The sequence below is a fragment of the Eptatretus burgeri genome, chromosome 3 (genome assembly GCF_056783735.1).
Source record: "Eptatretus burgeri isolate ZD-2024b chromosome 3, Ebu_testis_v1, whole genome shotgun sequence".
Taxonomy (NCBI): domain Eukaryota; kingdom Metazoa; phylum Chordata; class Myxini; order Myxiniformes; family Myxinidae; genus Eptatretus; species Eptatretus burgeri.
In genome coordinates, this window is record NC_140963.1 from 64,608,790 (window position 1) to 64,634,496 (window position 25,707).

General features: G+C 43.9%; 1 protein-coding gene and 1 pseudogene across 1 annotated transcript in view; one reads left to right on the forward strand and one right to left on the reverse strand.

The window, feature by feature from the left end:
• Positions 1–25,707, reverse strand: part of KCNJ3 (potassium inwardly rectifying channel subfamily J member 3) — a 116,994-nt gene that overhangs the window by 80,295 nt on the left and 10,992 nt on the right. The window lies entirely within an intron of this gene.
• Positions 12,147–13,104, forward strand: LOC147030083 (uncharacterized; annotated as a pseudogene).

Sequence of the window (25,707 nt, forward strand, 5' to 3'; positions counted from 1 at the left end):
GGCTTGGGAGCGTGGCTGCGAAAGGTGAGTATCGCTGAGTGGGTACCCCGGGCACCAGGCTAGTCGGCCGCGGTAGGCCAAGGGCCCATGGGGGGCCGGGATAGCGTAGTGGGCACGGGTGCGCCTGCTTGGTGCGGGGGCCCGGGGCGCCATTAGCCGCGTGGGCAGTGTTGTGGGCACGGGTGACCCTCGGAAAGGGGCCCGGGAGGCCGGCCTGCCACGTGTGCGTTTCAGGGGAGGTGCCATGGGGGGCACTCCCCGGTGTTAGGGAGCTGGTGGGCTCGGAGGCAGTGTAGTGCCCGGGGGTGCCATAGCGGGAGATTCGGCAGAGGGTCGTGCCTGCCAAAGGGAGCCACGTGTCCCAGCCAGGAGACCGTGTGAGGGCACGGAGAGAAAATTGGGGGGCGAGGCCCGAAATTGTAAGGACACCAACACAGGCGACGGGAATCTGGGTTGTTAGAACCAATAGTTTAAGCGAGAGGCGCTTGTTGAAAGCCCCGGGGTAGTTTAACAGTTAAATGGTTAGGGTAGATTAGGAGATGTACCCCTCCGCACCATCCATCCCCTCGCTGTCGTTGTGGGCCGCTGGACCCACTTGGTGTTAAGATCGCCGAACTCTGGGGAGGCCATCCTGAGGCTTCGTTGGGCCTCGACACAGGACGTTAGCTCTCCCTTGTTCCCCTCCGGGAAGGGAACGTAGGGGTTGGGAGTAGGCTAGGTGACAGGATAGGTTAGCCGAACAAGGACGATAAAGGGGGTTAGGGGACGATTTATAGTGAGGGAGTAAAAATAAAAACAACAAAAAAATAAGTTGGGGCTAAATTGGGGTTTGACAAATTAAGGGAGTGGGTATGTACAGTGACAGGCAAAGGCGATAGGTTGGGAGGGAGACAGGTAGGTAGGTCCGAGCCCGCCTTCCAAGTGGCCAGCACCACCACACTCCCTCCACCAACCTCCACTGAATGGAAAAGGCTGGCCAACTTCATCGGCTGGCCGTGTTTTGCTTCAAGGCAGAGGCCGGCCAACTTCATCGGCAGCTGTTGTTTTGCTGCGGGGCCTGTGCCATCGGCTGGCCGTGTTTTGCTTCAGGGCCTGTGCCGGCCCACTTCATCTGCCGGCTGGCTGTTGTTCTTCAAGGCCTGTGCCGGCCAGTTCATCTGCCGGCTGTGTTTGCCTGCTACCTTTGCCATGCCATGCCCACTGCCCAGGTTCACCAGCCCCGTTCAATTTTTGCTTTGCCCCCCCCCCCCTGTTCATTGCCATGTGCGCCAGGATCAAGGCAACAGTTTGCAAGCTGCGAGAACTGCCCCGTTGGCAGCTACAACACGGGCCTGCAGTGGCGGCCCGTGCACCGTGTTTGTGTTCATGCATCCATTCGTTGTGCTCATTGCGTGTGCCACTTGATTTGGCACGGAGACTGCGTTTGTGCAGCCCATGCACCGTTGTGGTTCACTGCGTTCAGTTCAAAAGGGAAGGCCTTGGACTGCGTGTGAGCAGCCAGCCACTTTCCCTGTCACCTGCATTGTTTTGAGCCAGAGACTGCATGCGGGCAGCCTGGCTCCCTGCTAACTGCTTTTCTTTTGCAGAGTTCAATGATCCTGGGCCATGGTTTAGTGTAAAATTTGTAAGTTAAGGTTAAGATGTACTGTACATATGAGTGCCCCCCGGCATGTCTGTCTAGCGCTGGCAATTTTATTTAAGTCGTCCGTGTGAGTGAGTTTGTTTAGGTAGTTACGCAGCCCTCAGGTTATTTATTTTGGGGACACGAATACCATGAATGTCGCACTCAGGGATCCGTAGGTAAAATGTACTAGGGGAAAACTACACATGATGGCACACGAAAATTTGACGACTCGGGACGAGTCTGTAAAAAGGGGAGGGGGTAGTGTTGTGGTTACCAAATTCGCAAACCACCATTCAGGTCCCTTAGGTGAGGTATCTCGGTAAGTGCATGTGTAGTTATGCCCAAACCCGTTGTCTAGTGGGAATACATGTCATTTATGCGTGCTGCGACTCTTCAGGATAGCCGTTTTTCTTTTACTATCTTTATTTTGGACCAACCGCCATGATTACCACCACAATCACAACATCAACCACCACCAACCACCGCTTCACCACAACCGCCACGACCTTCACGTCACACCTCGCAGCCGTCGCATCGCCACCGTTCTTGCGCCGCCTGTGGGTACCGGTGTTGGACTCGTGCTGGGCGCGCGCCGAACAGCGTGTACAAAATCACGGATTTTGTGCTTCAAAAACGACACACGCCCACTTTTTGCCGTCCAATCGGTGAGCGAGGGGCGAATTGGCCCCGCCCCCAGGGCGATCGATATATGCAAATTTATGGATCAAAAAGCCTTCACGCCCACTTTTTCTCGGGCCAATGGGGAGCGAGGTGAAAGGTCGAAGGGAGGGGGTCAAAGGCGAAGCTACGGGGCTGATAAAAGGACCGTGTTCGTCAGTCAGGAGAGGAAGAGAGTCGGAGAGTCGAGAGGCGGAGAGTAGGAGAGTCGGAAACAGAGAGTCAAGACTTCGCGGGCGGTGGAGCTGCTCGTCGTGTGCGTTGGAGTCGGAACGGGGGGGACGGAGCTGTGGAAAGGCGGCGACACCAGACGAGGGGGTGCTCGCGTCGTGCAGGAAGCTGCACCCGAGGGAGGCCGACAGCGCGACCTGGCCGAGGTGGAGACGCTCGTCGCGGGATAATAAAGATCCTCCATACCCCGAGCATCAGCAACCCCCTCCTGTTTCCCCCCCGCGCTGAGATAGTGCGACCAAGGGGGCCCCTTTCCCACCCCCTACCAGACACTGTCCGCGAGGCCCGCGGAATTGAGGCGCCATCGCCGCTCCGCGTCTCATCACCAGACGGGTAGGCCGACCCGGTCTCGGCCTCAGGCCCGCCTCATCCTTGAGGGTATTTCTTTTCCTTGGTTTTGGGTATGTGTTGTCGGCGCCGTCTGAGAAGTAGAATTGTATAAGTGTTGCCGTGTGCTCGGTAGTCGGTATTAGCTCTGCATTGTGTTTTCGCTTTTATATTTGCTTTTTGTGTAAATGGAATTGTGTTTTTCTTTTCTGTGTGCTTTTGGTGGAATTGAATATGTGTGCTTCCCGTGTGCCGCGAATAAATGTGCTTTGTGTTGAACTGTTTCCCGCTTCGCTTCGTCATTTCTCCCATTGAATCCTCATCTTGCTTCACGTAAAGGGTTGGTAGTGGGCTGAATACGCCCGATAATTAATCGAACCGTCGAGGTCGACGATAACACCGCTCGGTTATCCCGATAGTACGGAACGGGTCGCTTAAGTGGCCCGTCTCCGAAGTCGACCTGCGGCGAGGTGCGATCGCCCGGTCTACCCTCCGCGTGGGTACTTAGGTAGGTCGAATTTGGCGAGCAACCCTATCCCACGCGGGGGCTGATTGGCTCGATCGCGGTGAGACCGAAAGGTCCACCCGTGGCTGGTTCCCGGCGTTAGTCCGAGAGGGTCACGACTGGATTGTCCGTCCGGTGGGCGACGTGCCGCGATTCGAGTTACGTGGCCGTCGCACGCCGGCGGGCGCAAATCCGCAACAATATGTTTTTTGTTTTTTTTGATCTGTAATCACGTATCAATCACTCTGCAGAGCACAGTTATCATTGGAAATTTTTGTAACTTTGCATATCAGAGGCCTATAGAGGTCCCTTTCAGCGCATAAAATTTTGAAGGTCAAGGTCAAAGGTCAAGGTCATTTTGTCGCAAATCAGGGGAGTTGACGAAACCCTTATTTTTTGAGTAATTTTGATCGGATCGTCTTCAAACTTCATGGGAATATAGTTCATGGTCTGGCGCTCAGCTGATTAATTTTTGGTGGCGATTGGCCTTGACCTTCATGGTTAGCGCCTGAGGTCAAACATATTTGACCCCAAGGTCAAATTTTCAAGTTTTCGGAACCATATCGTGTAGTACCTCAAATTGAACACCGCGTTGAGTGCTTTCTAGATATGTCAAGCTTGAGACATTATGACGTCATTTGGTGACGTTATGAGGCAAAAGCATATTTTTCATGGTTACTCTGTAGAACGATTCTCATCGGAATCTCTCGTAGGCAGATATTCCTCAAGGAGTCGCTCCTGGTGGATAGCAGCTCTGTTCACCTCAGTGTGACCTTAAGGAAGTCACACGTGGTCACCTTTTGGCAAGATACGGGTCACCCTGCGGGTGACATTGGTTTATTTTAATATTCTTCAGATTACCCTTAAGCAGCATAAAATGGCAAATGTGTTGAAATTGATGAAAAGTGACACTTCTCCTGCGACTTTGACGGCCATATATTGGAGTAACTGTTTTCTCTGTGAACAAGTAACAGATGAAAAGTTGACTTTCCTTTGGATCATGTATTTGATGGTGCTGGAAACCAAACATGAGCTAAAAATCTTCCTGCCTTGTATGAGCTCAGTCAGTTGCCATTCTTCATAAAACTGGATCGTCTTGATGATGCTGATGGTCTTGAATCCACAGTCATACAGAGACATGCCAAGTATCACAAGAGCTGCAGTCTAAAATACAATGAGAAAAATTTACAACGTGCAACAAAATGCAAGAGCATTAATGAGAGTCCTGAGAGGTTTACATGACATAAGATATCACAGTCTAGCCATCAAAATGCAACCTGCCTCTTCTGCAAAAAACACAAAACGTCAACTAATCCTCTCTGGAATGTATCCGCTGGAGATCTAGATCCAAAAGCAAAACAATGTGCCATTATTCTTCAATATCAGCATTTATTGGCCAAGCTGAGTAGAGGTAATGTTGTAGCTACAGAGATGAAATATCATCCTCAATGCTTGGTCGCTCTCTATAACTGAGATCGTGCTTGATCGAGTGCATCACAGATGAGCACTACCCCAGATATAGCCAGGAACACTGCCTTTGCAGAACTACTCTCCCACATTGATGAAGTCTTGGATAGTGATGAGGCAACACCAGTGTTACATCTCTCAGAACTGACCAAACTATATACGTCCAGGTTATATCAGCTACAAGGGGATGCACCATCAAGCATCCATGCGGCCTGATTGAAGAAGAGGATACTTAGAGACTTCCCCGAGTTCAAGGCACACAGTGGGGGCATGACATTCTACTAGTACCAAGTGTTACTGCTGGCAAATCTATTAGTAGAACTTGTCAACTCAATGGAGAAACCAAGACAGTCATGATGCCATGTGTTGCAGATATTATCTGACATGATATGTTCACTAATGAATGACCATCATTTGATAATGCTTTCGCAGGTGATTTCCAGCAGAGATGAGTGCCTTTGTCAATGCTTACTCTTGTTACCATGATACCCCACGGTACCAGATTGAATCAAATTGTCAATCACAAGCAACACCATCTCACAACTGTTACTGTATAACTCTGTTCACCATCTGACAACAGAATCAATAGTTACCAGACAAAACTGAGATCGTGAAGCTCCACTGATTCTGTTCCTTGGAACATATGTGCATTCCAAGACGAAATCCAAGGGTCTGATTGATACTCTTTACAAGATGGGACTCTCTGTAACATATGATCATGTTCTCCGTATGTCTGCTGATCCGGTCAATTTTGCCTTCAACCACTTTGAATCAACAGGAGCTGTTTATCCACAAATCCCTCAAGATTGGCATATTCACATCATCAGCAGTCGACAACTACAGATCACGACCCTACCTCAACTAGCGCTCAAACATCATTCCATGGGACTAGTATTTCCCTTATCCAGCATCCAGGTAGGTCATGTATGGGGTCAAGCAATGATGATCAAAGCTCCACAGTTGCCAAGTTGGAGATGTCCAGTGCACAGTTGAAGATTAAATGGATGACTGTTCCACCTGCTGGTGAAGCGTATCGCACAGTCATCAAATGTGGATATTGTGCTTAAGTTATCAAAAAGCATGCCATGCACCAAAGGATGCAGGGGACAGTGCAAATGCAAGAAGGCAGACTTGACATGCACAACACTGTGCAAGTGTGGTGAATGTGAATGAACATTTGACAATGTTTCTACAAACATATCTTGAGTGACAACATGTGAAACGAGAAGGGCACTCGGTAGAGCGCATAGCTCCGACACGTAATGCCTGATCCACGAGAACATATCGGGCCCAATGCATGTTTGAAATATCATGCTATATATCCTTTTTCCATCATTTCATAACATCATCGAACACTTTTGGGATTAATTGGAATGCTGACTGCAAACCAGACCTAATCGCCCAACATCATTGCCAGACCTCATAAATGCTCTTGTGACTGAATGGAAGCAAATCCGTGCAGCAATGTTCCAACATCTAGTGGAAAGCCTTCCCAGAAGAGTGGAGACTGTTTTGCAGCAAAGAGTGGGTGGGAGAGGGGGGGACTAACTTCTTGTTAATGCACATGATTTTAGAATGAGACTTTGGATGAGCAGGTGTCCACATACTTTTGGCCATGTAATGCATCGCCGCATCTCACAGCACTCCCAGTCCGAGAGTATAGTTCAAACATCAGATTCATCAGTTTTGGGGCCACCCCATGAAGACAGAGAATTCTCCAGAGGGCATCTTGATTCACTGAATTGAATGCTTTACAGAGATCAACATAGGCTGCAAGCAGCCCCTGTCGATACTCTCGTCTGCGTTCGGTGAGGACCTGAACAGCAAGAATACGGTCAATCGTTGACCTCTTTGGTGTAAAGCCTGACTGCTTTGGGCGTTGGTGCTCAAGCAGATGGTGGCGAACCCTATCAAGATTTATCCGAGCAAAGACCTTGCCCGGCACTGAGAGCAGCGCCACCCCTCGGTAGTTGTTGCAGTCCTGACGATCACCCTTCCCATTCCAGAGAGCGACAACAAGGCCCAACTTCCAGTCAGTTGGGATGATGCCTGTGTTCCAGGAAGAGCACAGAACTGCAAGTAACGATTTAGTTACTTACAGAACTTACAGAACTGTAAGTACAGCATTTCACCAGCCTTGAGAAGTTCAGCATGGATGCCACAGATCCCTATAGCTTTACCCCATTTCAACCGGTTCACCGCAGCCTGTGCTTCCCCAAACAAAGTTAGTTCACAGTTGATTGGAGGGTCAGCAATAGGGATAATAACACCCCTGACATCCAACTCAATAGCTGGTGGGTCAGCCTGGTACAGCCGCTCAATGTAACTGGCCCAACAGGCCTTCACTTCGGACTCCTCTGTCAAGAGCCCACCACCCTCCGCTCTAATTGCAGTACACCGAGGGATGGGCTTTGAGGAACGCAATGCATGAATTCCCCTGTAAGCAGGATGACAATCACTTGACCACAGGTGATGCTCTACCCCCTCACACATTCCTCGCACATTGGCCTCCTTGTCCTCCCTCAGTGAACTTAGTTTTACTCCTCAACTCCCTGAACAGCTCAGCTCTGTCATGAAGCCTGGCCCTGCGATTCTGCTCAATGGTTTTCAGTGTCCCTTGAGAGACAAAATTCTTCTTTGTCCTATGGTGAGTTCCAAGACATCCACCGGAAACATCAAGGATGGTGGTCTTTCAGGCACTCCACAACTATTCAGGATTTCCAAAAGCACCCAGACCCCCAAAATCTCCACTCGGCCTGTTTGTAAACTCCTCAGCTACCCTCTCATCCTTGAGCTTGCCAACATCCAGCCTAGGCTGGGATGGTACCATTCTCCTGGATTTTAGGTGCAACTTCAGAGTTGCTGCAACAAGCCTGTGGTCGGTCGGTCATAGGTCGTGTATCAACAACAACCGTGGCATGGCCCTACTATCTATTGCTGAGAAAATACTTGCCCGCATCATTCTTAATTGCATGTCATCAACAATTGCAAACAACATCACCGCAGAAAGTCACTGTGGTTTTCGCGCTGCACGTGGCACGACCGATATGATGTTCTCCACTCATCAACTCCAGGAAAAGATTAGAGAATAATATTGCGACTTGTATATGGTCTTTGTCGACCTTACGGAAGCATTTGATCTGGACAGTAGAGAAGGCCTGTGAAAGCTACTGCACAAAGTTGGCTGTCCCGCTGAGTTGGTTAACATCATCAGATCTCTCCATGATGCCATGGTTGCTCATGTGAAGGACAGTGGATGCACTTCTGAGCCATTTCCTGTTACCACACGGGGTAACAATGTTTCCATTGCACCCGAGAAGTGATGATTCAGTTTTGCACTGATAGTAGGGTCTTTAATTTGCAGCGTCTGAAGCCCAAGTCGAGAATTACAGAAATGTTGCTCCATGATCTACTTTTTGCCACTGACTGTGCACTCTTCAGTCATAATCTCAAAGACTTGCAATTTATTGTCAACTCCTTTGCGCAATCTTCTCATCGCTATGGCCTTACAATTAGCCTCAAAAACACAGAGGCTATGCTTCAGATGAGACCAGAAGGTGCATATACTGTCCCATACATTACCATTGATGACACGGCACTCAAAGTTGTTGATACGTTCTGCTACCTCGGAGGTGTCCTTTCCCAAAATATAATGATTGATGACGAAGTAACAGCAAGACTCGGTGAAGCATGTGTGTCCCTTGGAAGATTGACACATTGCCTTTGGCATGGATGTGGTGTACACCTGGACACCAAGATTAGTGTCTATCGTGCGACTGTCCTCTCAACACTTCTGTACAGATGCAAATCTTGGACACCCGATCATCATCTTATCGAACGCTTTTATCAATTCCATATGCGATGCCTTTGTAAGATTCTTGGCATCACCTGGTGAGACAGAATACCGAACACTTCAATCCTAGACTGCTGTCGCATTGAAGGAATTGAGTATTTCCTGATGCAAGCCCAGCTTTGCTGGTCAGGACACCTCACACATATGAAAGACCATAGAATCCCGAAAGCGCTTTTCCACGGCCAACTTAAATTTGGTAAATGGTCACGTCGTGGACAAAGGAAGCTTTATAAGGATGTCCTTAAGTCTACACTCAAATCTTGTGCCATTGCAGTTGCCACCTGGGAACGTCAGGTCAGCTTGGCGTAACATTTGCCGCAAAGGCTTGGACCACTTTGAATGTGGGAGACTTGCTATCAAGAGACAGCAGAGGCAAGAAAGGAAAACTTGCCAACGTCCACCTCCGCAAAGAACAGCCGATACCTGCGATGTTTGCTGAAGACGCTGTGGATCCCGCATTGGATGATACAGCCATCTCACAACACACAATGCTTCGTGAGCACACCAACGAAGGGGAGAGATTCGTCAAAAGCGACGACTCACACCATCATCAACTGTGTGCCAAATTTCATACTTGCATCATAAAGTGCACGATTCGGCTCGAGATGGGACTTATAGTGGAGCAACTTAGCATAACAATTGTGCATTTTGTGAGGAAAGCACCAAATTTGGCACACTAGTAGTCTATCATATTATGAACAGATTTGGATATTGGGCCTTCTCAAAATTTTTGATGGCAGTGGAAAATGGCTGCCACAGCCATCAGCGGCTGAATTTGAGATGGCCCATTATCCAAATCTGTTCATAATATGATAGGCTACTAGTGTGCCAAATTTGGTGCTTTCCTTACAAAATGCACAATTGTTATGCTATATTTAGCTAAGTTGCCCCACTATTAAGCCTCCGAGTTAATAGTGGATACTGCAGAGAGCATGCTGCCATAATCCCATAGTAAAAATTGAATTCAACCTTTGCTTGTCTAAATGTATTAGTGCCCTCCAATGATTTTGCTGTGATGGCATTGAACTACAGGGGGGCAATGTGGCATGGCAGTTTTCACCAGCGACCCCAATTTTAATTAAAATGCTGGAGAAATGCAATCTTAAGCAACACCAAGGCAAGTCTGTGCAAATCCTCGATAGTTATTCTCGGGTGATTACCACAATCACATGATGTTTGTCTGAAAAAAAACAAAACAAACATGAGCTTGAAACCGAGGTGTTCTCCAGTTGAATTTCAAAATAAAATGGCAATTTCCTCCGTTTAGTACTCTGTCGTTGAAAATTAAATCAAAGGGGGAAAAAAAAAGACCAAATTTGCCTTTTCAAGAAGAAAATTCCGAAATGGATAACTCGTCAAAACTGTCCACCTAACTCAGATTCCAGAGCATGTCTTTTGTGCATATAAAACCTTGTGGATATTGTTGATATAAGTGGATGCGATGCCGACAGATTCTGGCAAATTGTGGGCAATTTTCTTGTTGAGTAAAACCTGCTTTACTTGGCACAGATTATGGGGCAGCATTCAGATAAGAGTTATTCATGTGTGAATTTCATGCAACAACACACAATTGACAGGTGAACACAAGACAAATCTTTTAAGCATTGAGGTAATTTGCTTGCTATTCACACAGACATGTTGCCTCATTGTATGGCTCACTTTACCTGCACAATGAGATACCAGATAAGCCTTCTTGGGCATTGGGTGAACTGGACTTCGGTAGATTGCAAAATAACAATTGGTAGGCAGGCCTATTCTCTGAACCTTCAACAAAAGTGGAATTTCTCACCTAAATTATTTGAGAAACATTATTTAAAACTACCAGTCAAAATGGAGAATCCATATAATTTAGGATGGTGTTAAAATTTGGGAATGTTTACAACGTCCCCCAAATCCTCACCTTCTCTCCCTGCCATATAGTGGGGTGGCTTAGCTCCAAAAAACAGGTCGATTGTGCACTTCCCTTAAAAGCATGAAACTTGGCACATGGTTAGAGTAACACCATACAATGATTTTTAGTCCAGGGGCCACCGGAAATTGCACCCCGTATGGTGGCCATCTTGGATTTCAAAATGGCCACCACTGTGGACCTGTTTTGTTAAATATCTCCTAAACTAGTACAGATATCGAGACGGTTGAAACGCCTATAACTACATTTTAGGGCTTTAGGAAGCCAATGGTGACATTAAATGTTTGAAAATTGTGGCTGCCATCTTGAAATCCCGCCATCCACAGCTATTTTGCTCTAAAGGTCTATGCTCACATTTCAGAGACAAATAAATTTTTGATGCTTTAAAATATTGATCAAACTATGAAACTGGTAGTAGTTATGCATCTACTCATTTCAGGGACATCATCCATTATTATGGTGACTGCACAAGTGATCAACCCTACATAGGCCTGTTCATCTGCAACTGGAGATGGCAAAGCGCATCAAACTTGTGGACCCATCTAAGCCAGATGCTGAAATGGGTCGAGTGATTCAGTTGGAGCTCTGCATTCTTTGTCAACAGAACAACACTGAAAAGGTTCAGTTTCCCAGTCAACGAAAAGGTGAACAAGGTGAAGCAACACTCGCAGGGTAAAAAACATTGGCTGATAATCTCCTCGAGTTTAATAACCTCGGTCTGCTGCCTAGAACGATAAACATTGACACATTGGACGAAGGTCATGGTGTTGAGGCAGCTTTCATTGCTCATAATGCACGTTGGCATAGTACAACAGGCATAGTACAACTACAACAGGCAGACTTACGTACAACAATTCAAAACTGGAATGTGCAAGGAAGCGTTCTAAATATATACCGGCTGATGATGCAGGTGAAGGTACATTTGGTGTTTCTAAGCGCACTCGGTCAAGTTCTGCATCATCAATTTCTCAAGATCTCTGCTTTTTCTGTGGGCGGTCATCTGGAAAAGAGAAACTTCATGAGGTTTCTACTTTCAAAACAGACAAACGTGTTCGAGAGTGTGCTGGTAATCCATTTCTTGAAGAAACCACTGACATTGTGGTCCTCGACACAAAAGACATTGCAAGCTCATCAGTTATTCACAGTGTGCAAAATGTGCAGAAAGTGGGGAAGGAGGCTTTGGAATCATTTGTGCAAGAAAGGCTCATCGAGCGTAAAAAGCCTCTCAATGATGTCCTCTCCCGCAACAAGTTGCCATTATTTGGCAGCTTATCAGGAAAAGCCCAGCCTAAAGACAAACAGAAGGTAGCCTCAATTAAAGGGCGATGTGCAATTGTTTTCCCACCTTTACATTGCTTGTCAGACACGTGAGGGAAACCTTGATGATTTTTTCTGTCATGAAAATCAGCCTTTCCCTCCATTCCTTTCCCAGGCAGGGAAGCTTCGAACTGGAACAAAGAGTGATCTTTTGCAATGCTTTGAGGAAATTGCACCGGCAAGTACACAGGCTCCAGAGGTTACATGCATAATAAATGATGGGGCAGCGATTGTTCAAATGCTAAAGCCTGGAACAGCGAAGACCTTTGGGGAATATGCCAAAGAGGTATTCATCCCATTTGTTCTCTCCCAGTACAAAACTGCCATCCGACTTGACCTGGTGTGGGATCGTTACCTGCCTGAAATCTGAAGAGCATGACCCGAGAAAAGCGTGGCAGGGGAGTTCGCCGCCGTGTGGGTACCTCAGTTGCAGTTCCTGGACAATGGCAGAATTTTCTTCGTGTCGACCAAAACAAGACAAACTTTTCAGTTTCCTGTCCAATGAAATAATCAAGTCAGTTGAAGACCAGAGCAAAGAGTTTGTAGTCACACTGGAAACAGAGGTTCTTACTGCTCCACCACGCATGAATCTAGAATCACTTGCTCCATGCAGCCAAGAAGAGGCAGATGGCCGCATGTTCCTTCATGCAGCTGATGCGGCACAGAGAGGGAATGACAGGATCCTAATCCGAACCATTGATACAGATGTTGTCGTACTTGCAGTTATGGCAACTCAGAGACTTTCTGTGAAGATATGGTTAGCCTTTGGAACAGGGAAGGGCTTGCGATTCCTCCCTGCACATGACGTAGCCACTGCTCTCGGCCCTGAGAAGTCTAAGGCCCTCCCCATGTTTCATGCACTGACAGGATGTGACACTGTGTCGGTGTTTGTTGGGCAAGGTAAGCGAACTGCATGGGCTGTATGGGAGTCGTTCCCAGAGCTCACAGATGCACTATCTGAAGTCAACCATGAACAAACAGATATAACTGAGTCCTGTATGAGCATTATTGCAAGATTCGTCATTTTGATGTATGATCGCACAAGTACCTGTAGTGACATTAATACAGCACGAAAGAAACTGTTTGCAAAGAAAGGCAGATCTCTGGAATCAATTCCGCCTACACACCATGCTCTGGTGCAGCATGTTAGGTGTGCAGTGTACCAAGGAGCATTATGCTGGGGCCAGGCATGACATGCACAGCCTGAGCTCCCATGTCCAAGTGAGTGGGGTTGGGAAAAAAACATCCGACGGTCAGTTTAAACCGATTTGGACAACACTACCGGAAGCCGCAAAGATCTGCAATGAACTTATCCGTTGTGGATGCACAAATGGATGCACTGATCGCTGCAGGTGTAAGAAGTCTGCACTTCCATGCACGTCACTTTGTTATTGTGATGGGGAATGCAACAGAGACTAGAAAAGTCAAGTGACGGTAACTGTGGTTTTTTGCCAACTGCTTGTGATGTTTTCTTGATGGTTCATTCCTTCACGTATTGTGCTAACTGATGATAGTTTATGTTAGCCTTTGGATGGTGGCTATCTTGGATTATAAGATAGCTGCCACATATTCAATCTCACCATTGGATTCCTAGACCCCTAAAACACAGGTATAAGCATTAAAACTGTGTTGATATCTTTAATACTTAATGAGATATTGAGCAAAATAGCTTGTCAATGGCGGCCATCTTGGATTTCAAGATGGCAGCCACAATTTTCCAGCATTTTATGTCACTATTGGCTTCCTAGAGCTGTAAAATGTAGGTATAGGCGGTTCAACTGTCTCTATCTGTACTAGTTAAGGAGATATTTAACAAAACAGGTCCACACTGGTGGCCATTTTGAAATCCAAGATGGCCACCATACGGGGTGCAATTTCCAGTGGACCCTGGACTAAAAATCTTTCTATTGTATTACTCTAACCATGTGCCAAGTTTCATGCTTTTAAGGGAAAGTGCACAATTGATCAGCTAAGCCGCCCCACTAATATGCCACGTGCATGCACCAAAGAGCCCTCGTCTCCCCCACCCATGACAAAAAAAAGGTATTAAACGCTCAAGCAAACATGGTACAGAAGGAAAATAAATACTGCATATGCAGTGGTAGGCAAAAACTATTCATGAGGAAAATCAATCACTCAGCTGGCATGACTTCATGAATATACCCCACAAAAGAGGATAAAGAAATGACATGCCTGCCGCAGGACTTCACACGTTAATGTGTTTAAAAGGCTTCTATTTATGGTTCCAGTGTTTGTGCCTGAGTTTCGTGTTTGTGTTACATCTTGTGCAGAAGTACATTTCATCATTCCACATTGTCTATAAAATGTCCCCAGAATCAAAATGCTATTGTGTAAGTCAAGCACAATAAGAGAACACATGTTACACAATTTGTGAATGTGTAAGACAAATTAATACCTTTCACCCATTGTGCACCATCTGGTCATTGAGCAAAATGCACAGATGACAGAAGCAGAGGGGGAAAAAAGAAAAACACTCACCATCATCATGTACTATTCAGTGTTGGTTCTGCAGAAGCAGTTTCTTGGCTCGGGTTACAATCCTGGACGGGTCACTACTAACAGCTCGGTGTGCTTCTTTGGTTGAATATATTGACGAATTATGTGACTTTGGCCTTTAGACCTATTGATCTCAAAAACAATAGGCTTCAAGCTTCTGCCTACCTATACCAGGTGGTTACGTTTCATGAAGATCGGAGTAAAATTGTGCCCTGCAGGCGATTGACAGACAAACAAACATACAGACATACAGACAGACAGACAGACAGACAGAATAACAGACTAGACCAATGAATTAAATTGGAAATATTCGATTTTGCAAGTAACAAACAGACAGATGTTCCCAAATGCAATAGCCTCTCCTCTGGTGAGGATAATGAAACGTTTTGTCAAACAATGGAAACATTTGTCAACTTCACACACATATACAAGAATGGTCAGCACACCCAGGTGCAAAAAGGACAACATGAGACCTGTCAATAAATTGTAAACACACACACACACACACACACACACACACACACACACACACACACACACACACACACACACACACACACACACACACACACACACACATTCTTCAGTCTTCAAACTCCTCCATTCCTCAACTTTTTATGTTATAAAAATAGATCTCTCCACATGATTCATGGGTTTTTAATTAACATTGTGTTTTCGATTAAATGCCTTTCTTCTTGCCTTTCCAGATGAATGTGGAATCCAAACAGGAAATTAAAATTGACATATCATGTTTCCTTCTGCCTTTAAAATAGTTATCTACTTTTCCTTCTCACTGTCTGCCCATTCTTCCTCGCACCAGATTGCTGTCACATCCACTCTGGCCTTTCTCACACCGAAAAGGAAAACGCACTGCTCTCATGAAATCAAAACTACAAAGTTGTATTTTACACTGAAAGTCGTTTGATAAACCATGAAGATACTCTCAATCTAAGTGAAGACCTGTCATTGTATACTGATGTCATGCAAATACTGTTTATTGTATAATTACATCACCACGGTTTTTACAACTACTTTGGGTGTTGCAAAATGCTAACAGGTCATCCGCCAAAAAATATGAGAGTAGGTATAAAACTATATATCTACGATCACAAAAGATCGACAAGGGTAAGCCTTCCCAGGGTCCAATTATGGCCATATTATTTTTTGGACCGCCATATGACCTTAACCTTCAATATTTATGGATAGAGTGTAAATTAGGAAAATGTGTCCCCATGTACAATCGCTCCATAAAACTAAACATCATGAAAATCGGAGAAAATTTTTTGTCAACAAAATCGGAGGAAAATTATTATTTGGATTATGACCTGATTACCAAAAATGGGTGTTTTTTTTGTTATGTTATAATCGGAAAAAGATAGATAAAGGACACAAAACAATTGTCAGGTGCACAACTTCAGTGCAGGTAGACTATTATGATGCAAGAAGATCGAGAAAGGCCAAGCAGTCTTTGAGATTTCACTTGGGCAAAATTGAGTGATTCTTCAAAATGAAATTTCACCTTGACCTTTAACTTGGAGGGTATAATATAAATTAAAGGTAAATGCTCCTCATTCTAGGCTATATAGAGAGGGAAATTTCGTTTCGATCAAACAAACCTTAGTTGTGTTATGCTGAAACATGTAAAAAGATCTAATTTATAGGTTATGACCTTATAATTAGGTCAAGGTCAAAAAAGTCAACCACGTATACTTTGTATTCCCATAATTCATGAAAAATTTCATTCTGAAAGTTCGAGCTGGCTACGAGATAGAGCATGGACATTGGCAGAAAAAAGGAAGGAAAAAAACCCCGAAATGGTGGATTATTACTCCTAGCTGTCGAAGAAACTCTGAGGCACCATAAAATATTGGGGGCACAAATTACAGAAACAAACTCGACAACTGATATGAGCCTCCTATGTAATAGGAGGTCTTACTAATGGGAGGTCTTACTAATTCGAATGGCCTTTGGTAGCAGCATACCTCCACCAGCCTGAACAGTGCATCTTTTGTATCCCACTGATAGGCGGATCTGGCTCCGTACCTGAACCAAAATCAAAACGGCTTGTTCTTGTCACCTAAGCAACTCATCCACAGTTTTTTATTTTTTTATTTTTTGCAACAACTCATCCACAACTTTTTGAGATAGCATGCCATTTATCGTTTTTGTCCTGATCTCTCAATGGTGAAGAACACTTGTTTAAAAAATTGTTGTTTCTGGATCCGGATTCAGATCTTTATCAAAATCGAATTGGTTCATCCTTGTCACACACACAACATATCCACAAAGTTTTGTCTGAATCTATCCACAACATTTTGAGATATCATGCATATATATATATATATATATATATATATACATACATACACACAAACATATGTTGTGCCCTGAGAAAGTCTTCACCGCCTTTCAAAATTTTCACCTTTTGTTGCCTTATAGCCTGGAAGTAAATTGCATTAAATCAGACTTTTTCTGCTTTTATTTACACATCGTAATCCACATCTTCCAAGTGAAAAACAAATTCTACAAGTTCAAGAAAAGTAATTAAAAATGCAAAACTACAATATCTTGGTTTGATAAGTGTCCATCCCCTGAGTTAATACTTGGTGGGAGGACCTATGTCAGCAATTACAGCTGTGAGTCTGTTGGGATAGGTCTCTACCAAATTTCCACTTGTTGATTGGGCAATATTTGCCCATTCTTCTGCACAAAACTGTTCATGTTCAGTGAAGTTGCATGGGGAGTGTTGATGAATAGCAATCTTCAAGTCATGTCACAGAGTTTCAAATGGATATATGTCAGGGCTCTCTCTGGGCTACTCAATGGCATTTATCTGTTTTTTCCTTGGCATCTCCAGTGTAGCTTTGGCTGTGTGCTTCAGATCATTATGTTGAAAGGTGAACTTCCATCCCAATTTCAGCTTTCTTGCAGAGGGCAGCAGGTTTTCCTCTCAGATGTTGCTGTATTTTACTCCATTCATTTTCTCTTCTATCCTGAGAAGTGCCCCAGTCCCTGCTGATGAGAACCATCCCCATAACATGATGCTGCCACCACCATGCTTCACAGTAGAGATGGTTTTCCTTGGGTGATGTCCTGTGTTGGGTTTGCATCAAACATAACGTTTTGCATTTTGACCAAAAAGTTCCACCTTGGTTTTTTGCCACATGGCTTCAGAATCTCCAGAGTAGTTTTTTGCATACCTCAAACGGGACTCAAGGTGGGCTTTTTTGAGTAATGGCTTCCTTCTTGCCACCCTACCATACAGGGCAGATTTGTGGAGTGCTTGGGATATTATTGTCACATGTACACAGTGATCAGTCTTTGCCATAAAGGCTTGCAGTTCTTTCAAAGTTGCCATTGGCCTCTTGGTGACCTCTCAGATCAGTCTGCTCCTAACTTGGTCATTCAGTTTGGCGGGATGGCCTGATCTAGGCAGGGTCTTGGTGGTACCATATGGCTTCCACTTCCTAATGATTGTCCAAGACTTCTCCAAGGCCTTTGAAATATTTTTATCCCCTGATCTTTGCCTTTCCACAACTTTATCCCAGAAGTCTTTTGAAAGCTCCTTGGTTCTCATGCTTGAGTCTTTGCTGTGAAATTCACTACCCAGCAGAGAAAACCTTCAGGAAAAGCTGATTTTATTCTGAAATAATCAGAATCACACAATATAACACAGGTGGAGGCCATTTAACTTGGTGTGTGATTGATTTTGAAGATGATTGGTTCCACCTGAGCTAATTTACAATTGCTATTATAAGGGGGGTGGACACTTATCCAACCAAGGTATTCTAGTTTTGTATTTTTAATTAATTTTCTGAAATTTATAGAATTTGTTTTTCACTTGGAAGCTGTGGGTTACATTGTGTAAATAAACGTGGAAAAAGTTTCATTCAATGAAATTTAATTCCAGGCTATAAGGCAACAAAAGGTGAAAATTTTGAAAGGGGGTGTCGACTTTCTATAGGCACTGTAGCTGTTTATATATATATATATATATATATATATATATATATATATATATATATATATATATATATATATATATATATACACACATGTCATTTTTAGCCCCTCTCAATGATGAAAAATCACTTCAATTAAGCAAAAATTCTCATATCCAGATCTGGAATCAGATCTTCACCAAAATTATATAAATTCTTCCTTGTCGCATACCGAACATATCCACCAAGTGTCGGCCGAATCTGTCTATAACTTTTTGATATATTGTGCTCTTTATCGTTTTGGCCCCATTCCTCAATGTTAAAGAATCACTTTAAAAATTCTCGTATCCGGATTCAGATCCTGACCAAAAATGTGCGTTGCTGTCCTTGGCCAATCACCCACATACACTTTTTTTTGGAATGATTGCTTGAAAACTGTGGACAAAAATCGTGTGACAGACAGACAAACATACATTACAGACCAACATACTTGGCAAAATTATTTTGCCAAGGTTACATTTCTCTTGCTGAGTAACAAACAAACTGGTGAAAACATAACCTTTGTCCACATTAGGTGGAGGAGGTAATAAAATGATTGTTTCCTTTGATGTTTTTGATAATTATTTTCGGTAATCTCATCGGTATTTCAGCATTTTTCTTATGTGCAGTCTTGTATTTGTGTTCAACATTGCGGGACATAGCAGTCGTTGTATCAGGGTTTTCCAGTAATTTGTATCCTTATAACAGGATAAATATGCATTGACTAAAATATGCTCTGAATGTCACGATCATAATAAGCAGGGGGTTCATTTTAACCAGGGTGACTGCATATGTAAACATGCAATACTCAAGTATGCACTGTAATACTTACCACTGTACACCATCCCCAAATAATAAATGTCTTCACTACTTCCTATCACTGTACACCATCCGCCCTAGCCCTTCCATGAGCTTTGACTGAATACAAAACAAAAAAAGCACACTTCTCAAATCATACCCCCATCATACCTAAAACATACAAGCTCCCGAGGGGAGCCATCGTGCCCATGCGAGATCGCATGATGTGCCATTTGTGTTTGGTCACATGGTCCTCTGAGCGGGAGCATAGTTGACTCTTGTTACCTCTGCCACCGAAGGTGGAAGGTGGTTATATTTTCACCCCTGTTTGTCTGTTTGTTTTTGTGTTGAATATCTCAAAAAAGTTGTGGACGGATTCTGATGAAATTTAGTGGACAGCTTAGGCGTGTGACAAGGACGAACTGATTCGATTTTGGTGAAGATCCAGATTCAGATCCAATAATGTGTTTTTTTTACGTGATTCTTCACCATTGGAGAGATAGGGCCAAAAACGATAGCACAGTATCTCAAAAAGTTGTGTATGGATTCGTACAAAACTTAATGGACAGGTTTGTTGTGTGACAAGGACGAATTGATTCAACTTTGGTGAAGATCCAAATCCGGATCTGATAATTATTGAATATTTAAAGTCATTCTTCACCATTGAGAGATAGGGCCAAAAACGATATATAGCATGATACTTCAAAAATATATTTGGCTCAATATGTTCCACTGGATAAGGCATTGTGTGGTGGAGTTATGCGCTCTACCGAGTGCCCTTGTCGTTTATGGATGTTTTATTTTATGGACACTTGCAGACATTTTGTGATTTTTTTTTTTTCTTCCTGGAAATGACATTTCATCATTATGCACCAAACTTTATTTCTGACATCAATCCTCATTGCATATCTTAAGCCTCCTTGGTTGTGGCCAACAACTGTTGCATACAGTATCTTGTACTTTAATGGGACAAAATGCCAGTGGCAATTTTTGAAGTACAATTCTACATTATTACAGAAATAGCACTGTATTGTGTTTAACAAGTGGACACATAAAAATATGACCATGTTCCTTCACAACACAGTAAAATATTTAAGAATGATTCAAGGGGGACAAGTTTAAAAGTATAATTTGTGTTTTGAGACAAATTGTTGAAAACAACAGGATATATTATGGTGTGTTGTGTAATTTATGTGGGTCAATTCAAGCTCTGTTTTCAAACAAACTGCCATATCCTCATTTAATTCTTCAGATATGGGAATGTAAAATAGATTATTTATTTACAGCAGATGTTTTTTTGCTCCCTTTTGATACTGTAATTAGATGATTATTCTCTGGAGGAGGGTATTGTCTTGGCAAGTACAAGCAAGCCAAATTAATTAATTCACATTATATACAGCATATGTTTTTTGCTCCCTTTTGATACTGTAATTAGATTATTATTCTCTGGAGGAGGGTATTGTCTTGACAAGTATAAGCAAGCCAGATTTATTAATTCACATTATATCTGAGCATATACGGACTGACACTAAAGCCACATTTATTTGAATTTAAACACAATATAGTTAGTTATCACAATGTTATGAACCCAAGGTGCATTGCTTCTATGAATATGAGTATCTTTACACGTCACAGTTTACGGCATGATCATGTCAAAGCTGATCGTCAGAACATGTGTTCTCAATGTTAAATTTTTTTAGCCTCAATATTTTTAGACACCTTGACATTTTTATGATCACCTGTTTAATCCGATTTTAATTCCTTGCTCTTCTCAACTTCCACACTGCAAACATTTCCCTCTCACTAAAATACACACATCCACCAAGGGGACTCTAAGCTCTTCTCATCATTAACTCTAATAACTCCACCTCCTGTGGGGAGATGGTTTCAGTCAAGCAGCTTGCTTTCTCAGCTTCGAAAGCTAACATGCCTGAGGGCACCTTTTGTTCATTCCATAAGGCTCACAACTAGTGTGTGTCCTTCCTGAAACAAGTCAGGAAACATAATCTTTCAAAGCTCAGGGCGAAACCCTCAAACCAGTCTCCTTTCTCTAAGTCATGGTAGTGTCTTGGCAAGTCTGTCTCTGATGAATGCTCCCCCTACAACTTGTCTCTCACCTCAAACGGCATAACTGAGATAAGCCAGAATGTCTAAACTCTGGCTTTGCCTCCAAAACTTCTGTCCCCATCTTCACATACCCATTGTTTAATGGATTCTGTGTACTTGGCCAAGAAGGTAGAGGAAGTTATATGCGACATTGACCCTGCTTCATCTGTCCAAGCTCTTCCAGAAAAATTTCTGAGAAAAATTACATCATTGCCCATTTTCTAAAATCCGACGCTGCTATTCTTACTTCCCCTCGATCTACCTGATTCAGTCTGTCTTCTTTTGGGCAAATTCCCCTCATTGAAAATCAGCAAACATTACTCCGAGCCACAATAATGTTGTACAAACCGATCCTACCAACTGCAGGCCAGTGAGCTTTCTTCCAATTACAAGCAATGTCATGGAATTCACCATTGCTTCTGCTGTCAAATCTTTCCTGTTCTCAAACAGCCTGATTTCCAACCATCAGTTTGGATTCCGTTCTGGACACTCAAATCTGGACATACTTCTGCGCCTTTCTCAGAAATGGATCGATGCCCTCAATCTCAAAGATTTCCAACCATCAGTTTGGATTCCGTTCTGGACACTCATCTGGACATACTTCTGCGCCTTTCTCAGAAATGGATCGATGCCCTCAATCTCAAAGCAGAGATTAATACAGGAACTCAATGGAGTTATAAGGACCTTAATTGCAGGAGGAGGCAATTGGGCCCATCAGGCCTCGCAATCCTGCCGATATTGAATACCATGCGCCCCCTTTCCCCATGACCAGATACCTATCTCATTCAATTTAAAAAACATCGATGGTTTTTGCTGTCACTACCATGCCAGAGAGACTATTCCATGCATTTACTTCTCTCTAAGTGAAAAACCCCTGCCTTACTACCATACTAACTCTCTTCCTCTTTGCTCTGAAGCTGCAGCACCTGGTCCGAGTCAGTGTCTATTCTGCTGAAAATCTCCTCTGCACTTCTTTCGTCTATAGCCTTCATCTTCTGCTCCTTCTTCTTCTGTAGCAGCCAAAATTATTTCCCCATCCTTATGGGGTTGGTCAGAGGAAGTTTGGCCCAAGTCTTTCACAAACAGGCTGGCCATGCCGGACGTTCAACTAAGGTGACGGCAGGAATTTGGAGTTTAGCCTTGGTACAGGCAATAGCTTGCCAACTCTTTGTGAAGGACACTGTGGGATCTTGAGAATTTAACATCCCACTGAGGGAGGCACACACATTAATGAATCACCCTGCCTATGAAACACAGGGATGACAGTTTATAGTAGGATCAGGATTAAAACTCAGGCTAGATAGCTGAAAGATGAGTGTGCATACATCTAGACCATCCTGCCAGCCTTTTGTCTAAACCCCTCATTATCTTAAACATCTCCAACAGATTTCCTCACAATCACCTCCTTTATGATGTAAAAAGTCATTTCCTTCAGCTGCTTCTCATACCTTAAGCCTGTATCTCACTGGGCTGTGACAGCTCGCGCCAAAATGCGAAGGGGATTCTCCAAAATGTCGGGAAACGTTCGCGGTGGTTCTCAATTTCCTCGCATGAGTCGCAGGACGTCGCTCTGGTGTCGCTGGAGTTTTGAACATGTTCAAAAAATTCTGTCGACAAATTTTATCTCAAAATAGTCACAGAGTCATCGCGGTTGTCTCGAACTGGTCTCGAACCCTTCTCAATTTAGTTTCCATGAGTCAGAAGGTGCGACAAATGTGACATGCAATGTAATGTATTCACAATAGTTCAATCCAGATATGACTAAAAAAAACCCCCCAAAAAAACCTCATAGTCCATATTGTAAAACCAGCATTGTCTGTCCTCTTTCTCTCCTGTTCTGAGTAATGGTCTTCATTGCAAATTTTTCACCTTCCCATCATTCCTTTTACCTTCCCATCATTCATAAATCACGTCACACATTTTTACATAAATTAGGTCACACACAAAATATGGTCACACCCACAAGCCCCTATCAAGGCAGATGAACAATTGGGTCACACACAATGTTTGTGGGTGCAACGTTGACAAGTAACAGAACACTTTGAACAATCAGGCTTGGTCAGCATTCTCCTGTAATCCTACCATCCTGTTCTGCCAGGGCACAGCTCCCACACCATTGTAATACTCAGTCAGGTACTCTCTTACTCGTTTCCCAACTGACAATATGATTGCTGGAAGGGAGAGGCCTCATATATATATATTTGGTCCCGATTTCTCAATTGTGACGCACAGTTATCGTGCGACTGTTGCACGACATTTGCGCGATGGTCGCACGACCGTCGTGTGACCGCCGCGCGACAGCTGCATGTGCCAAAAAAATCTTAGTTTTATCACCTGAACGTCGCACGAATGTCGTGCGACATGTCTGCGAACTCCAGGTGAAGTTAATCCCAAATTTCGCCGGGAGTTCATGGGACATTCGTGCGATATTCATGAGATATACGCAAATGTGTTTTAGTTTAAATTAAGTGTGATTCCAAGTGAAAATTATCGCTGTTTTATTGCAATTTGGTGTCTCCAACTAGTCGCGAGCTGTCGCAGCCCAGTGAGATACAGGCTTTAGACGGTGGATACTGAAACTCGTGGTTAAGGCCTAAGTCACATTTGCTCTTAGGCGAGGATACGGCGGCCGTACGCCCTCTGAATTGACAGGAACTTGAATTGACAGGAATTGACAGGACAGGAAGTCTGAATTGACAGACTTTCTGCGGTGGCCTCAGGGTGGCCCTACGCCGTTTGGCTATCTTTTACAGGCCGTAGGGGTCACCGTGTAATTATAACGCAAAGTTATAACTTTTTTCATTTCTACGTTCGCCGTAGCAATTCGACAAGCCGAAAAAAAAAAAAAAAAAAACTGGTAAAAAAAAAAAAAAATGAACCCACTCGTTACCGTCCGTCTGGCCGCACGTTCGCCTTTGGGCCCCTGCGGTTGCCTTGCGGGCACCTTGAGGCTACCTTGCATCTGCCTTGAAAATTCTATGGCTGCCGCAGGGCCCCCTTAAGGTCACCGTGCGACATCAAATCAAAGACCGTACGGCAACCCCACGTTTTCACTCTCCACAATTTCTAAATATGCCGTGCGGCTCCCTGAAAAATATATAACATATGTGACTGCTACATTGTGTGACCATGGAAATACTGTGGCCGCCATATAATTGCTAGTGGCCGTAGATTTTGGAGACTCCACGGCCGCCGTGGCAAATGTGACTTAGGCCTAAGCAACCCACCACACCACAAAGTCAATTGTGAGCGGTGGCCCCAGGTCCGGCTCTTCCGAGGAGAAACGAGGATTAACCCCCTCATAATACACTCCGATCCCATGGCCGTAACAATATATATGTATGTATATATACAGTAAATATATATGTATGTATATATATACAGTAAATATATATATACAGTAAATATATATGCCTGGTGTTGGCGCAGTGGTTAGGGTAGCGGCCTGGGATCCAAAAGGTCCTGAGTTCAAGCCCCGTTGGGCCACTGAATCAATACACCAGGGGGTTGACTCAGCCTGTCATCCTTCCGAGGTCGGCGAAATGAGTACCAGTATACTGGGCCGGTGTATACCCCGGTTAAAATAGGTGTACCATATCCCTGTGTCGTAAGAGGCGACCAGGGTTGCGTCAGGAAGGGCATCCGGCGTAAAACATGTGCCAAATCACGATGCGGATCATACAAATGATCCGCTGTGGCGACCCCTAACGGGAGCAGCCGAAAGAGGAAGAAGAAGAAGATATATATATATATATATATATATATATATATATATGTATATATATATATATATATATATATATATATATATATATATATATATATATATGTATATATATATATATATAGACCACAAGGGGAAAACCAGAGATGTCACTTTTTATAAATTTCAGGGTTATTGTACCTGCCAATAGTTGGCAACATAAGATTTCCTCTCACAATATTACTTTAACAAATAATCAGTGGTGTCACATAATTAATATGGTATAAAGTTTAGCCGTGCAATGAAAAAACAAGTGTTGTCAAAGCTGAACAAGTAGAAACCCAGAGTTGTCAGTACTTTACTCCTGGTTATCTCCCTTTCATTCATGTTAACTGTTCCACCATAATATTCAGAGTTGAGAAACTAAAAATTGAAAGGTTTTAAAACTTTCACAGCATAAACTCTGAGCACTACAATGGCCTATTTGTTATATCATGGGCTTCGTAGTTGGTGCATATCGTGGTTCAAGCCTGGTCAAACCTTTATTGTGACATTTATGGGACCCACGCAGTGGCTTAATGGTTAGCGCGTCTGAGTACCCATCCTCAGTCGATGTACCCACAGACCAATGAACCTGCTTAGGTATATAAGGGAGTCGCATGAGGTGACTTCGGCTATCGCGGGGGTGGTTT